The sequence below is a fragment of the Pinus tabuliformis genome, chromosome 2_1 (assembly GCF_031772625.1).
Source record: "Pinus tabuliformis cultivar Carrire ecotype Pingquan chromosome 2_1, CPIR1, whole genome shotgun sequence".
In the NCBI taxonomy this organism is placed as follows: Eukaryota; Viridiplantae; Streptophyta; class Pinopsida; order Pinales; family Pinaceae; genus Pinus; species Pinus tabuliformis.
Window position 1 is genome coordinate 73,710,142 of NC_142299.1, and position 17,726 is coordinate 73,727,867.

Genomic DNA, 17,726 nt, shown 5'->3' on the forward strand with positions numbered 1-17,726 from the left:
ATTTTATGTTATTCTATATTAATAACTGAAATTTCCTTTTTATAAAATATATATATATATATATATATATATATATATATATATAAATCAATATAATACCTCTTATCATGGTCAAACTAGCCGTTATCAGGTCAAATTTCGCTCTTGTCTTTTTAGCTGTTACCTCATCCTGAAATCTGAGTCAGTGGATATTCTGCCCGATCTATTTAAAGTGCATAGCCAGATCTGCTCATTCAACTTTTAAAGTGCATAGCCAGATCTGCTCATTCAACCTGACCATGAACCACACTGGTCGGTTCGAAACGCGTCCACAAAAATTTCTCCATGTGATTTTCGCCGAAGAATTCTTCAAAAATTTGATATGGATCACAGAAGTCTCAATTCAATATTTATTAGTGTTTATAAATTTTATTATTTAATATAAAAGTAAGAAATTTATATTTTTTCCATGTTTAATTAAATAATAAACAGATAAATATTTCATTTTAAGAAGATTGATAATGTATATCATTGGTGAAATAGGTCATTTTATTAATAAAGGATTAAGAACACGTTGCCTATATTAAGCATGGAAGGACCTGCTCTTCGGCCTTAACAGAGCATGTTGAGAAAGCCAAGCATCAAATATGCATTGAAGATGCTAAGGTCATTGCTAAGATTTGTCACTTTCATCACGATAAATTTAGGGAAGAACCAAGCATCAGATATGCATTGAAGATCCTAAGGTCATTGCTAAGATTTGTCAATTTCATCACCGTAAATTTAGGAAAGCCATTGAAATTGAGAGGAAGCCTAGTAATCTTAATAGTGAAGACGGTTGGAAAATCAACGGTTGCTGGATTCCAGCCCTTTCCTCTTAGTTCTCTATTTTTCCTCTTATTTCCTTCCCTTTCTTATCTATTTTCCTCTTTTCGGTTTCTCTCCTCCTGAGGTTTGCTTATTTGTCCCTTCGTTTTTGCAAAAGCAAAGAAAATGAAAAATAATTAAAAATAAAAATCCTTAACTCATTTATTTATTTATTTTTAATTATTTAATAAAATTACATTTAGATCTACTATTAAACAAAAACTGGACAACTACAATCTATGAACAAAAAATAATTACAATACATCCAAATTTAATTCATAATTATTCAAAATATATATATATATATAACAAATTTCATTTATTCCAAGATAATTAATTTATAAATAAATAGTATATCAATTTAAAATTATTTGACTTAAATAATTTAATATTATTAATTTAACTTAATTATTGTTTCATTTGAATAATAATTTTTTGATTTATAAGGATTTATTTTTATAATTATAAACATATAATTATAAATAAGCTTAGGACATAAATATATTTCATTTTTATCAAGATAATTAATTTATAACTAAATAATATATCTATTTAATATTATTTGACTGGATTATCTTAATATTATTTCTTTTACATTTAATTCATTTGACTTTATTATTATTTCGTTTGAATAAAAAAAAAAATTGACTTATAAGGGTCATGTTGGTTGTTTATAACTATAGGTTTATAATTGCTGAATTGAGGCTTTTGTGATCCATATCAAGTTATGGTTTATAATTATATACTATATGTGTTTTATTATTTTATTATTAATTATTAACAAATAATAATAATTTGTCTCATTTTCCTATCCAGTCAAAAATAGCCGGTTTTTCGTTGTGTCCCTTATAATTGTTAAAAAATAGTCGTTTTTTAGTTGTTTCCCCTACAGTTGTTGCAGGGTCCTGACTCCTATTTAACTTGGAACTATGATCTGATTGTTCATCTTGTCTTGATGATGAACCACACTGGTTGGTTCGAAACACGTGGACCTAATTTCACCAATGTGATTTCTTCCAAAAATGTCCTCAAATAATCAAAATATGGATCACAGAAGCTTGAGTTTAAGTGATGTATATCATAATTAGTTAAATATGATTAATGCATAAATATATAAAATATTCAATATAGAAATAAAATGTTAACTAATTGTATTTAATCTTACTTTCTTGAGGTCTACTAGAATCATCACCATCATCAACATATCGTCATCATTAAAAAAACCATGATAATTAGTTGGTTTTTCATAAGTGGCTGCATTTCCTACAAACTAGGAAAATTAAAATATATGGAATACTCGGTTGCTTAGAGGATGAGTTGGATCTCCCAAAAAGTCTAAGTTAAGTTGTGAGACTTGATATATTAGGTCATTTCTATGTCATGTGAGTCATGTGATGTATAAATTAATTTTAATGTCTAGTAGTGTTATTGATGTATTTTATATTTGTCTCATTTTCCTATCCAGTCAAAAATAGCCGGTTTTTCGTTGTGTCCCTTATAATTGTTAAAAAATAGTCGTTTTTTAGTTGTTTCCCCTACAGTTGTTGCAGGGTCCTAACTCATATTTAACTTGGAACTATGATCTGATTGTTCATCTTGTCTTGATGATGAACCACACTGGTTGGTTCGAAACACGTGGACCTAATTTCACCAATGTGATTTCTTCCAAAAATGTCCTCAAATAATCAAAATATGGATCACAGAAGCTTGAGTTTAATTGATGTATATCATAATTAGTTAAATATGATTAATGCATAAATATATAAAATATTCAATATAGAAATAAAATGTTAACTAATTGTATTTAATCTTACTTTCTTGAGGTCTACTAGAATCATCACCATCATCAACATATCGTCATCATTAAAAAAACCATGATAATTAGTTGATTTTCCATAAGTGGCTGCATTTCCTACAAACTAGGAAAATTAAAATATATGGAATACTGGGTTGCTTAGAGGATGAGTTGGATCTCAAAAAGGTCTAGGTTAAGTTGTGAGACTTGATATATTAGGTCATTTCTATGTCATGTGAGTCATGTGATGTATAAATTAATTTGGGTTGGTTAGAGGATGAGTTGGATCTCCCAAAAAGGTCTAGGTTAAGTTGTGAGAATTGATATATTAGGTCATTTCTATGTCATGTGAGTCATGTGATGTATAAATTAATTTTAATGTCTAGTAGTGTTATTGATGTATTTTATATTTCTTATTATTAAGCAAATTAGTTGATTTTCCATAAATGGTTACATTTCCTATAAACTAGGAAAAGTAAAATGTACGAAATAGTGAGTTGATTGCACTTCCAATGAATTTGGGAAAATTAAATTGTACGGAATAGTGGGTTGTCTAGAGACTGAATTGGATCTCCCAAGAAGGTCTAGGTTGAGTAGTGAGACTTGATATATTAGGATATATTAGGTAATAGAGTCATGTGATGTATAGATTAATTTTAATGTCCAGTTAGCCTTATTGATATTTTCATATTTGTGATTATTATGCTTTTAAAATTGAAATATATGAATAAAATATATTATTAGAGTGACATTGAGCTAATTGGCAACGATCCTACAACTTGTCCTCCTCTTTTACTTTCAAGAGATTGAACCTTTGATCTCTTAGTTTAATTTCAAATCATTTCAATCGCCAATTAAAGTAAGACATACTTACTATTTTAAATTTTATTATTAGTGTTTTTCATATCATTAAAATTAAACACATAATTTATATTATTAATTTTTTTATATTATCAAATTAAACATTTATAATAATTAAATAAACACTTAGAAATCAAAATACATAATTTGTATTAATAATTTTTTTTTCATATCATTAAATTAAAAATTTATAACGATTAAGTAATTATCTACCTAAAACACATTATTTCATTTACACATGTTCAAAGTTATAATATAAATTAATTATAATATATTAATTAAATAAAAATGATTAATTATATTCTAAATTTTTCAACAAAGTAATATTATTTTTTTATATTAAAAAAATAAAAGTTATTTTAATAAATATAATTCATCCTCATTTTACTAGATTTTATTCATTACAAAAGAATTTTACAAATTACTTCACAAGAAAATGCCAAATTTGATTTTAGCGAAACGTTTTTTGGACAAGGTTTTGAAAATGGAGATAGGGTTTGAAATACTTGAGAAGCGATGGAGCACTATGATGGATGTCTTGCCCCCATTCGATCAACAACATCCATTCCCCTCAGGCATTTTACATGCAAGAAATGTTGAGCTTGAGAGGTTTTATGTTGCAAGCCCAGTGACATTGCTACTTCAGTCTGGTAGCTTATGGCATGATAATTCCAAAGAACGTCTAGGAGATGAAGGTTTGATACCTAGGGCTCCCCAAGATTATCAATATGGGAAGGTAGCAGGGAAGTGTCCTTTGTCCTTGATGGAAATTCATTCAGAAAGGGATTATGTTCCAGTGGGTGGTCGGGGGCTTGATGGACTTACTAGGGAAGGGTATCCTTACAAGAATTTGGGTCCTAAAGGAGGTGGTCACATGGAGAGTTAGAGGAATCCGATGAGTCCCCTAGGATACAAAGTCAGTGTGCACTCAGCTCCAATGCGCATGGCTCCTCGTGAGCCCTTTTTGGACCCGACGATAATTTGTTGAAGCGTAAGTATGTAGAAAGAGACTGCTAGTGAAAGTATGCAAAGAGGTCCTAAACCCATCAAAGAGTGAGCTCATGGCCCTTAGGGTTTCACAAGGGGTCTGAAGTAGATCGATGCTGGGGAAGCCGCTAGTGAGACGGTTGAGCCTGTCACAGCGTTGAGCCCTTTTCAAATCTCAATCAAATTGATTTATGGGCATTCAATGTTTTTATGGGTTATATCTATGGATCTGGTAAAAGACCTCAAGTTATTGCTAGAACTCAAAACAGGGCTACCCTCTAGATTACACCACCTTCTTTTCGAAGGCCAAAAAATGAAATATCTCTTTCCTCTCTCTATTTATAATATATGCAGAGATGTCACAGTTTTCTTGGCTCTTCGACTACATGGGAGAGATTTTGGAAAGCCTTCCTCTTCCCAAGCCTTCTCTTACAAAGACATAGTCTTAAACCAAGTTCCCCAAAGTGCAAAGCTGCCTCAGGAATGTCCCATGCCCTAAAGCAAGGCGTCTCGAGCAGGGGTTTCTTTGGGTCCTTTTATAGTAGACAAGGTTCAGGATGTTCCTTCAGTGGAAATCACTCACCTAGCTCTAGATGGAATCTACGAGTTGTTGACAAGTAATGGCCTCATCTATCTTTTCAATGGGCTATGGTCGCATACATCATACCTTTACCAATGGATCCACTCAACTTGAACCAAGGCATGTAGGGTCCTCTTCTGTTCCAAGGGTTTCTTTGTCGTCAATTTTTAAGAGGATGTGGATTATAAAAATGCTCTTTCCAAGGGGCCCTGGTTTTGGAGAAATATTGGGATCTTCCTGACCCCTTGGTTCCCATATTTTGACCCCTCCATAGTTTTGATCACAAAGCTACCTATTTAGGTTAGGCTCCCGAATTTTCCAACCCATCTATGGCATTCTTAAGTGTTTCTGGGAATTGGAAACACCTTGGGTCATTTTCTAAAACAAGATCCCTTGTGAGCCTAGTGTGGAGTCTTCACCTGTGGCATGATTTGTGTAGAAATCGACATCAACAAAGGCTTTCTGGACAAAATTAACTTAAAGATAGGTGATTTTCATTGGACCCAACAACTAGACTACGAGAACACTGCTTTTCGGTGCTGACTCTGCCATCAAACAGGTCATCTTCAGAACCCTTGTTCTCAAAAACTAGTGAAACAGAAGCCCATATCTAAAGCATGGAAGCCATGCATCTCACCTCCTCAAGAAGAGGAGGATTCCTCTTCCTCGGATCGAGAAGATGATGAGTATGACGACGACATGCTCCCATCGAACGAGGCCTAGAATTTAGATCTTCACAAGCCTTGTGAAAGAGGTAAGAAGATCCAAGTTTTATTAGCGAGAAGAGAAGAACTCAGTAATAATGTTCCGACGAGTGCCATGAAGCATGCCCATGAATCAACCTCCTCGGACTCTAACAAGAGGCTTCCTTAGATTGTCAGAACAATCTTAAGGTAGCTTTGGTGGCCACACCTCCAGAAGGTTGGACCAAAGTAGTAAAGAAGAAAGGAAATAAAGGACGCACAGGGGATCAGTCCCAAGACCAAGTTGCCTGATTCGAATGGTTCTATTTTTTCGTTTTCTATATGTGTTATTTACTTTATTTCATGGTCATCCTTAGGGTTGTTATGTTTATGGTCATTTTCAAGCCATTTCTATCACATGATCATTTTATGCTATTAATATAAAACTTTTTATATTAATTGAAATAGGTGTATACTGACTTACAAAAAATAAAAAAATAAAAAAATAGTAATATAAATCATAATTATAATATAAAATAATTTAAATATCTAAATAAAATTATTGATATTTTTCATATTTATAAAATATTTAGAATTATTATTATTATTTAATATAAGATGCTTAATTTATAAATGAAAATATTTATGTAGAAAAATATTCTCAAAATTTATATATATAAAACATGATAATTAGTTGACTGTTGATAAGAGGTTTGTATTTCCTGTGAATTTAGAAAAAATAAAATATATGGATGAAAATCATGGTGAGTGGCTAGCATAGAGGCTGAATTGGGATTTACATTATGGTGAAGGTTAGATAAGATTTGAATCTCTTGGGAAGATTGAGATTGACTAATGAATTGTGATATAACATTTAATTGTAATGTTTAATTAATATTATTAATGTTTTTTTTACAAAATATTGAAATGTATTGAGTAACCTATCCTAATTGGGTGGTGGTCTTTAAAGTGATTTGTCTTTGTCAAAAATCAAAGTTGGGAATGAGCGATGACACATCAACAAAACTTAATATTTAGTGCAGATTGGTTTGTTTCTTGTTTGGATCTTTTAGTTTAAGTAATACTTACTTAATCTGACAACGATTTGTCAACTCAATTGCACTCTGAGGACACATATATTTATTAATATTATTTAACATAAAGTGTTTGATTTGTTTATAAAAATATTGTACAGGGGAAATTGAGCATATTACTTTTTAGTAATTAATTTATATATAAAATATTAGTATGCAAAATTAAATAATCAAAAATATAAATGTCTTTATAATATTTATAAAAAAATAGGGTAATTAGTTGCCTTTCATTAAAGTTAATTATATTTCATATAATGATAAAAAAAATGTTAATTAAAATTTTCACCAAATTTTAAATTAAATAATTTTTCTTTTAAATATCATTATATTTTTAAAAAATATAAATATTATTATAATTTTTAATATTATTTTTTATATGGTTAAAATAGACCATTATAAATATTATAAAAATAAAATAAAAATAATAATTAATTTGTCATCATTGAATTAACTACATTTTATACAGTAATTTAAAAAATATAAAATGAATTGAATTTTTTATAACCATCAAAATTACTTAATACTTAAATCTGGGATACTTAATGAAAATACCAAACATAGGAAATCAAACACTCGGAAATTGGAAGGCACAGATGAAGAGAAGAGGGGACCTGCGGTTTGTCGGTGATCAGGTGCAATTGAGTTAAAGGTATTAGTTAACTGGATTCTGCAGTCAAATGTCAAATAAATGCAGTCTCAACACGACCATGATGCAGGGCTGGCTGCTCTATTATTATAATATGCTATTCTTCTTCAACTACATAGCATTCTGTTTCTGTTACTATATCACTACCACCGGATCTCATCAATTGGATACATAGCACTCTGTTTCTGTTCATTTACTACGTGATACTACCTATCTCACCAGAGCATTTTCATTCAATGCCCATCTCTTTCTTCCCATCTCTACCGTCCTTTTCATACGTTCATTGACTGTGACTCATCGGTGGTTCGAGTCGAGAAGAAAATAGCTGTTGTTGCAACAATCACCGACGAGCATGGCGGAATTTGGCACGCTAAGGAACAACCATATCTGCAACCACGAAGAGACGCAGGAGAATCTTACGAAGATTCCCTCTGGACTTCAGGTCTGCTGTCAGAATTAGACATTTCTTTGTTATCTGTACTTGTATTGTATTTTTTCACCAAGAAAAAGCTCGTAACCTTTTAACAAGATCAGTGGTTGTGGGCCATTATCAGAGATAGGTAGAGGCTATAGTCATTTTTATAGTTATTCTCATTTCAATTACAGATTTTAGAAATATTTTGAAATTTTACTAACAGAAGCCAGGTGAAACAATTGACCCACCATCCGCAAGATTCTTAAATATTCCTCCTCAAACCTGCAATCAAGATAAATTTAGGTAACTGGGACCCTCAAAAACAGTATTCCAAATCATGATTTATACAAAACCTAAAATGTGTTTCACCATAGACTTTCGTATGCTAGAAAAGCCTTTACAGCTCGTTTTCTGCATCCCTGCTAACTCCGATTGGCAGTGAACAAGCTTGCTTGGACACCTGATCAGCTCCATGATTTAATTCTCTGCAAATGTGATCGCCCTAAAACCTCTTGTTAACTCTACCAGCTGTAAACTATCATGAAAAGATTGAACCCTCCCTCCAATCTTTGACCAGCTTAGGATCTCTGTGTGTGCTTATCTTGGTTATTCGTTGTTAAGGATCCCTCTTGCTTCACATACATTCGAATTTACATTTCCTGCCCTATCAAAATATCCACGAGGCCGAGATGTGCCCATGTCTCGAGGGCCATTCCTTTTCTTCCACGGATTTCTCAAAACTCGAATGTGCCTCTCTGACTTTGAAAAAAGCGCCTAAGACGATATCGTATTACCCTTAAAAAACTGCTGCATTATGGTGATCAAAACAGTCCAGATTATAAGCGAATGGGTGATTACCTGAGTTTACTGCACAGTACCATAGCCAACTTTGTAGGGCCTTTCCTACAGAGGATCCTTCCCAGCTGCCTTTTCTTTGATGAAGTGAAGAGGCAATTGACACGTTCAGTTGATTCCAGGAAAAGAGAACATCTGTTATGCCTCTGCTACAACCTCCTCTGTAAATGGTCCGATGTGAGGAATTTGTCATTTAGGACTAACCACAGAGAAATGCTTGATTTAAGAGGGGGCTTCGTTCTTCCACTTGAAATCCCATTTCTGTAATCTACACCATGGGGAGGCTTTTCAGCAAGTTACCCTAGCTTGACATTATAGGTGCCTTCCGATTTGTTGGCTGCCCGTACCAGTTTATCCCTCAATCTTGTGGAAGTAGATTTAAGAGAGCCCAGAAAATGTTCGATTCTGCTTCCCTTTCACCTTCAGATTTGAGTGAATTTTCTTGTTTCCACTCAAAGCACCACTCAGTTTATGAAAGTGAATGTGATTTAAAAGGTCAAGAGATAGTCTAGGGGCCTCTTCCCTACTCATCCATGGTCACTTCCTATCCTTACCTGTTCTCCATTCACATGGAGCCAAGCTAGGTTGCTTCAGTGATTGGGTAGGCATCTATCATTGTTTTCCATTCTATTAGCCTCCTCCCATGCTCTTCTTAGGTATCCTTATTCAGTCATCAGAAAATATTGGTATAGCCTTTATTTTTGGAGTTGTCTTTAGTGCGACTTTTTGGACGAATCCGGTGGAAAATTTGAGGTGAAATTTTGATTTGTGTTATTTAGATTAGTTTTTTGACTGTATATATAGATTCAGCACCTTGGAAAACCCTTAGGGCACTTCGATTGCACAGAATTACCCATCAAACTTGTGATTTCAATAAATTCCTGCCAGATTTTAGAGAAATTTGACCATAAAAACCCACCGTAGAAGCTTTCAAAAAATCGCACTAAAGACAACTCCTTTATTTTTGAGGAGAGTCACCCTTTCTGTGAAAGAAATCTTCCTTTCTCCCTTTTTGACAGAGCCACAACCAATCTTGATTTCAGTAGTTATTTTTGAGATGAAATCCAGGGTATTTCACTCTGTCCATAAAGTCCTATGTTTGGAGGGGAAGGCATTCCTTGACTCTCTCTTTCATGAATCACTAAATAGATGGAGAGCCAGGGTATATTTCTGCAAGTTTATCACCATACCCCAGATGCTGCACAGTATAACTTGTAATGAGATTCCCCATGTCTATATATATATATATATATAAACTGAATGCTTAAAACATGGTGGAGATCTGTCAGACATAATCCATCTTCAAGAGAGTTGTGAAGTTTGGCTTTAATATGAGCCTCTAAAGTTCCTGGAGGTGAAAATGAAACAGAGGTTTAGATGAATATATACTCACTGGTTTATATATAATGTATGACTGCACTTTTTGATCACAAATACTGATTTATCGTTTAAACACGCACATATTAGAGTCGATCGATCCCCATCAGATTGATTCATTTAATGATCTGTGCAGGTTGTGGAAGAACTGAAAGATCTGGGCAGCATTGTAATCCCCACAGCAGCAATGAATTGCGTGGCGTATGTAAGAGCCATGGTATCCGTCTTATGCCTGGGAAGATTGGGAGCCCGAGAATTAGCAGGAGGAGGGCTTTCCATTGGCTTCACAAACATTACAGGTTACTCCATTTTGTTCGGCCTTTCATCAGGGATGGATCCTGTTTGTAGCCAAGCCTTCGGTTCCAAGAACTGGGAACTCATCGGTCTCTCATTGCAGAGAACAATACTGATATTGTTAACAGCCTGCGTTCCAATCAGTTTCTTATGGGTGAATCTCGAGAACATCATGTCATGGATGGGCCAAGATGCGAGAATCGCAGCAGTTGCCGCTACATATTGCTTATTTTCGCTCCCGGATCTTGTTACAAATAGCATATTACAGCCCTTGAGAGTTTATCTTCGATCCCAGGGGATTACAACTCCTATGATGTGGTGTTCAGTTATTGCTGTGGTTGCCCATGTGCCTCTAAGCATACTTCTAGTCTTTGTTCTCCACTGGGGAGTTCCAGGAGTTGCAATAGCTGCAGTACTCACTAATCTCAACATGGTGTTTCTGTTGGTTGGGTATCTCTACTTCTCTGGAGTGTACAAGAGGACCTGGAAGGGCTGGTCAGTTGTTGCACTGCGGGAATGGTGGACTCTGCTCAAACTGGCTCTGCCAAGCTGTGTTGGCATTTGTCTAGAATGGTGGTGGTATGAAATTATGATACTTTTAGCAGGATACCTCCCCAACCCACAAGAAGCGGTGGCCACTACTGCAATCCTTATTCAAACCACCAGCCTCATGTACACTCTTCCAATGGCACTCAGTTCCTCTGTATCCACCCGTGTGGGCAACGAGCTCGGAGCTTGTAGGCCTGAAAGGGCCCGCCTCGCCACCATTGTAGCCCTTGGCTGCTCCATTTTCATAGCTTTTATTGGGGTAACGTGGACCACGTTGCTCAAAGATGAATGGGGTAAGGTTTTCACGGATGATAAGAGCGTTCTGGCCTTGACTGCTGCAGCTATGCCTATAATTGGTCTGTGTGAACTGGGCAACTGTCCTCAGACTACTGCTTCCGGTGTGCTTAGAGGTAGTGCTAGGCCTGCAATAGGGGCTAAAATTAACCTGGGCTCATTCTATTTTCTAGGGACTCCTGTTGCGGTTGCCCTGGCCTTCTGGTTCAAGATTGGCTTCGAAGGGTTATGGTATGGCCTGCTTGTTGCTCAGATTGCGTGTGCATTTTCTATCCTGTTTGTTGTTCTGAGGACTGATTGGGAAGTTGAGACCCTTAGGGCGCAGAGGCTGTGTGGAGAAGGCCGCGAAATCAAAGAATTGGAAATGCCCTCCTCTTTCAGCGACGGAAATGAAGAAGAAGAAGGCCTTCTATAATTCAGAGTATAAGTGAAGAGGAAGCCTCTGAGACTCAGAGTTATGTATGAATGCCGTGGTTCTGCTTTAAATTGTAACATGTATCTGTCTCTGTTTGTGGTGATACCGAGGAACAGTAAGGAGTGAGGAATCTAAACCATCATCGGCCGAATTTTGTTTTCACATTAAATCTTTTATAAAATTTTGATTGGTTTATATCATTTTTAAAATAAATTTATGTAATATATTTTATTTTCAAAATATTATTAATAGTCGGAAAAATCATATCAGGAAAATTTTGTCTACTAGTTTCGAACCAATTAGTGTGGTTCATCTTCATGACTTTGTGATTTTTCCTAAAATATTTCTATAATACTCAGATTATGAATCACAAAAGCTTAAATTAGAATAATATTATCAATCTTAAATCTAAAAACTATTTTCTAAAATATTATTAATATTAATACAACTATATTAATAAATATGATTAATATAAACCAATAAAAATCAATAAATATGAATCTAATATTAATATTAATATTAATAAATATATAAATATAATAATAATACAATAATAATAAAAATTATTATATTATAATTATTGTCAATATGATAGTAATTATAATAATGGTAATTTATAATAATTATTATTATATTATAATAATATTATTGATATTATCAATAATATAATAAATTTCCATATTATTAATATAGAGATTATTAATATTAGAAACTAATATTAAACACAAAAAAATAAAATTATAAATACTTAAGAGATTAATATTATAAATGTAAGTGATTATTAAAATTAAGCGTAATCTAACTTATAGATGAAATAACATTTTTTCACGACATTTTTTCGAGTTAATTTTAATCAAAATCCAACAAATATTTTTAACAATTTTAGTTTAAATTGTTTAATGTGCACAATTGGAGTGCCCCAGGGGTTTTTGGGGGTGTTGAATCCATTTGTGCATTCAAAAATATATTTTAAACAATAAAAATATTGAAATTGTATCCCCGGATTTTGGTGAATTCAACTGAAAAAGGCTATTAAACTACATCTTAATTTTATAAATCCATAGGATTATAAACCCAGGGAATTTATATTCTAAACTTAATGGATTATAAACGCAAGAGATTTATATTAAATCATGGGATTAATATTATAAACTCTATCAATAATATTATACCCTCCAAATATGAACCCTTATATTAATAAACCTAAGCTATTGATATTGTAAACCCAAGGCACTAATAAACCCAATGGATTAATACTAAGGGAATAATATTAAACCCAAAGAATTAATATTGTAAACCCAGGGTATATAAACCTTAAGATAAATATTATAAACCCTAAAACAAACATGGTTGACCATGGTTGATTTTCATACTAAAACCCCAAGGGATTAATATTATAAATCCAAGGTATATAAACTCTAAAATAAACATGGTTGACCATGGTTTGTTCATATCATTTTTAAAACAAATTGAATGTAACACTATTTATTTCAAAAATATTATTAATATTAAAAAATTAATATTACACGGATGACTAGTGTTAATATTGTTGGTACAAACATTGTACGAAGGACTAGTGTTAAGATGATAAATGGTATGGGTGCCAGCATTTTCCGCAGTGTGAGACAATGACATCACGTTGTTGTCATGAGATGGGGCACTCCTGGGTGCCGACCGCATTTCGATCTTAGTATCAGCATGTTGTGTGCCCTCAACATCAATTTGCCTCAATGTTGCTCTTGTTGCTCGGAAACGTGGAAGGTATTAATAATTCCGCGTATGATGTGTTTGGGAGCAGATATGACAATGATCGCATGAGCGTCTAGCTTGATTTGAGTGAGTAGGATGAGGAATATGAACCAACATGCGAAAGATGTCTCCGATTTTGCTCAATTCCCGGTATTGATTGACTAGATGGTTGGGTTTGTCGCATAGGGCGCATGTGTCGTTGGGTTCCTGGATGAACCGCAAGTGGTGCTTCTTCCTCGAACATGCAAAAAATGGTTCTAGATCCATCATCCCTTACTGTCGTGGCGTTAACCTGAGATGGTGTATCTGTTTGGATAGATTCTAAGTTCTCAGCGATGAATTGGCACATGAAAGCCAATGTTTCACCGTATTGAGGAAGGGTTGGGAAAAACCGAGTATGATGGTTGCATGTACAAAGGTGGCAACTATGGTGTGCGTCTAGGTCTATTATTAGGGACAACTTGAGGGGCAGGGTACCATTTCCTAAATGCACGTAACTTGAGACATTGGTTAATAAGATGGTCTAGTTCATCACATAAAGTGCACAAGGAGGCATGTTGAGGTGCCACTGATTTTAGTTGCCTCCTCATATAATGGGAGGTTGTGTGACCATGGGTGTTAAGGAAATATGAGCATGAACTTCTTCCTAAAAAACACAAAATATGGTTTTGGATCCATCATCCACCACTGGCGTGGAAAGAAGTGATGGAGCCACGATATTGGCTTGGGTGAGTGCACTTAATGCATCTCGATATTAAGGGATTTCTGGGAAATGATGAGTGTAACACTTGTACTATGCTCATATAGTGCATGCATGGTTGGTGTGCAATGCCTTGTTACATGATAGTGTGGCCTTTTCTCTAACTGTAGTGGAGGTGGGGGCACCAACGCTTTTGGGGCCTGCATAAGAGCTTTTAACTCTTCTAACTCAAGGCACATGTTGGTAGGGTGCCCAACTACTTCGCACAAAGCACAGGGTGGAGGTATCTTGGATGAGGAAGAGTTTGAAACTTCCTCCTTTCCTTTTTGCTTATCACTGTTGCTAGCATCGACTAGTGTTGATGCAATAATTCCTCAATTTGGGGTGGCTTCATAAGGAGGGGTTATCAGGATGATGCCTCTCGAGGTGATACCTGAGTCTACCGACATGGTCTAAGGAGCTAGATACCAAACCGGTATCGTGAGAGCCATATTTGGCAACGTAAGTGTTTCCATGACTTGGTGCGAGACAAAACTAGGTGGAGGATATAAGAAGGGTTTTTGGGTGATAGCATATGGTAGGAATGAAGAATCAACAACTGCACTGTTGATAGTGTCTGGAACTGGTTCCTGATCTTGAGGGGTGTTTTATGAACTCATCATGCACACTGATGCTCCTATGGTTGTAGGAATGGCCTCCAGCAAAGGTGGGTCTCCAGGGTACATACCAAGGAGTATTGATGGTTTAAATTGTCCATGTTTGAATTCAATGTAGGTTGTGATCAACTCATGGGAAGATCCTACGAAAGGTAGCACACCATCAAGGATGGTGGGTACCTTCTTCTCATAGTATGTGAGTTGGTCAACTGTAACAATGTTCACATTATGAGGAAACATCATTATCCGTAATACAAAAGATGCCACTACCTTCATTTCATACATGTAACTTCGGCCAAGAAGGATATTGTAATCCAGTTGTGCATCCAAGACTTCTATGTCAATGAGCATCATTTTACTAGCAAGTTGTACAGGAAGATATTGGTATACACCTGCGAGAGAAGAAAGGTGCTCGTTGTATCCAAGTTTTTTCCAAATTGTTTTGGACATAATACATGTGGATGCTCCCTCATTGACTATGTAGCGGTGGATGGCGATATTCCAGATTGAAACCTGAATTTGGAAGGAGACTATCGATGGAAGACGTGGGGTAGCATTATCAAAGTCAAAAGCCATTAAACAAGAATTAATAAGGTCGATTTCTCCTAATGCAGAAAGTAAGGCTTTCCATTGGGTTGGGCATGTTTGCAAGACTTCCAATGCTGACATAGCTAAAGGAGATTGAGCTAAGTCATCGAATATGTTGTAGCTATGAGAAACCTTTGAGTTATGTCTTGTTCGTTGTAAAGGCCCTTTGACCATATTTGGGATGGGTTCTATGGGGTGTCTAGGGATTGTTAAAGGTGTTGTAGGTGTTGTAGTGGTTGAGGTGAAAGGGTTGGTTTATGGCGGAGATTCGTAATCTTGGTTTTGCGTCTACAGCATAATGTATTCCCCTGCCATATAAATGTCGTGACTTGAGTTATTTGGAACTTCCTCTAGTAGGATTCTAATAGTGTTGTTGGGAGGGTTCCTGCTGAGTATTTACCACTCCTTGATAGGGGAAAGGATTTTTCATTACTGCACTTTGTTGGTTTTTCCCCCTTGCCCCTAGTATCTCTCATCCTCTTCAACTCAAGGAGTTGAGGGAAATGATGGGTGTAATGACCATATTCCTTGCAAATGGAACAAGCATGATTAGTCTGTAGACTGGGGTTCTTGTTTTTCCTTTGCGGGTTATTATTGGTCTATCTCTAGTTTGGGTTTTGGTTGGAGTTTCCCGCAACTAGTGCTCGTGGGGGTTGTTGTTGATTGTTGCCCCCCTTTCAGGTTTTACCTTTGGCTTGTTCTTTCCTTTTTTCTTAGCAATGTTCAGTGGATTAGCCATGTTTAGTTGTTTAAGTTATTGTTTTTGTTGAGGGAGAGAAGGTTGCACAAAATTAACCCCTACATTAGTTTGTACTGGTGGTTTATTCTATTGAGGTGTTGGAAAAGGTAAATATTGGTTCCCCCATCCTTGGTTAGCATATGTGCTTTGGGAAGTGGAAACTACTTCCCAGGTCCTAGGGGGATATGCATTTCCCAGTGCGCGAGGATATTGGCTACCCTGTGTGGGAGGGTATGGGCTAACCTACATAACAAGGTTCTGCAGAAGGATAGGTTGAATGGGATAATATCCTACGTTTTGTAGGGGAGGTGCTGCAAGCATGGCACCAAATGGTTGGTCACTGTCCATATTTCCAGAGTATTGTAAGGTGTTTCCTGGTTGATTTTGGGCTATGCTTCCGATCAACCTAACTGAAACACTTGATATGTGGGATTATGAAGGATTTTAAGCACCCTAAAAGTTGATTTTTATGTTTCAAAGATGTAACATGACCATGGCGGCTTATGGGATTCCTACCCCCAATTGTCCTAACGTGGACTATAATGATTTTGTGGCCCCTATGGGGAAATTCAGTTGGTTCAAGTTATGGTTCTTTTTAGGAGTCTTGCTTCACTTATGGTGTGAGAACGTAATAAAAAATCTAAATTAAGTACAAAGAACTTTGTAAACTGGATGTCGTTTCGTACCAAGCTTATAAAAGCTTAGTGTGTGATGAGTAATGTGTGTGCAAGTGGCAAAGTGAACATACAAAGTGTGATAAGATATGGATATTCGGTGATCTTTTACAATACCTTCTAATTACACTATGTTTGGATTGTTCCTTGCATGAAAAAGAAATAATGTGTGAATAATGGGCCACTTACTCTTTTCTTGTTACACTATGTGTGCCTAAAGGGAGATGTAAAACTCAAGCACATTAAGAAATATTTCATATGCATGCCCAGGTTTGTCTAAAAGACGCAAGGGAATCAAAGATTACTTACTTTTTGTAGTAACACTTAGTCCTAGTCCCAAAAACTAATGAATTAACAATGATTTGGTTAGTAACAAGATTTGTGGATAATGAGCCACTTACTCCTTTACTAATTAAGCTATGTGAGTTGTGAAAAATAGAAAAATAAATTGCGAAAGATATGTGGAATGTGGCCACTTAATTTTCCCCCTAATTAAGCTATGTGAGAAATGAAAATAAAAAGAAAATATCATGTAATTACTCTACTAATAGTGATTAGTAATGCAACTAGGAAATTATAACTAACTGGAAAAAAATTGCAGAGGTGAAGAAAATTCACTAAAGGCTGCTAATCACATAGGAAAGGAAAATTACAATGGTTTTTTGTGCTCTCTGTAAACCGCGTGGGTTTTCCTGTGCAAAGACGTGCATGTGCGTCTATTTGAACAAAAGTCATGTAGACAACGAAAAAGAGTGAACAATCTAACTTCTCTGAAGAAAATAGGTCCAGAAGGTCCTACAAAACTTCCAAAGAGATGATGAACACACCAAGTAGTGATAATGCAGAGAGGAGGTCCTATAAAAGCAACCATTAGAGTAAAGAAAAGAAACTAGTGGAGTCACCAAATCTGTGTTAGTGTATTTGCTGCT

General features: G+C 35.2%; 1 pseudogene; it reads left to right on the top strand.

Moving 5' to 3' along the window:
- Window positions 1-7,844: 7,844 nt before the first annotated feature.
- LOC149198840 (protein DETOXIFICATION 54 pseudogene) lies at window positions 7,845-13,323 on the top strand (annotated as a pseudogene).
- The last annotated feature ends 4,403 nt before the right edge of the window (window positions 13,324-17,726 follow it).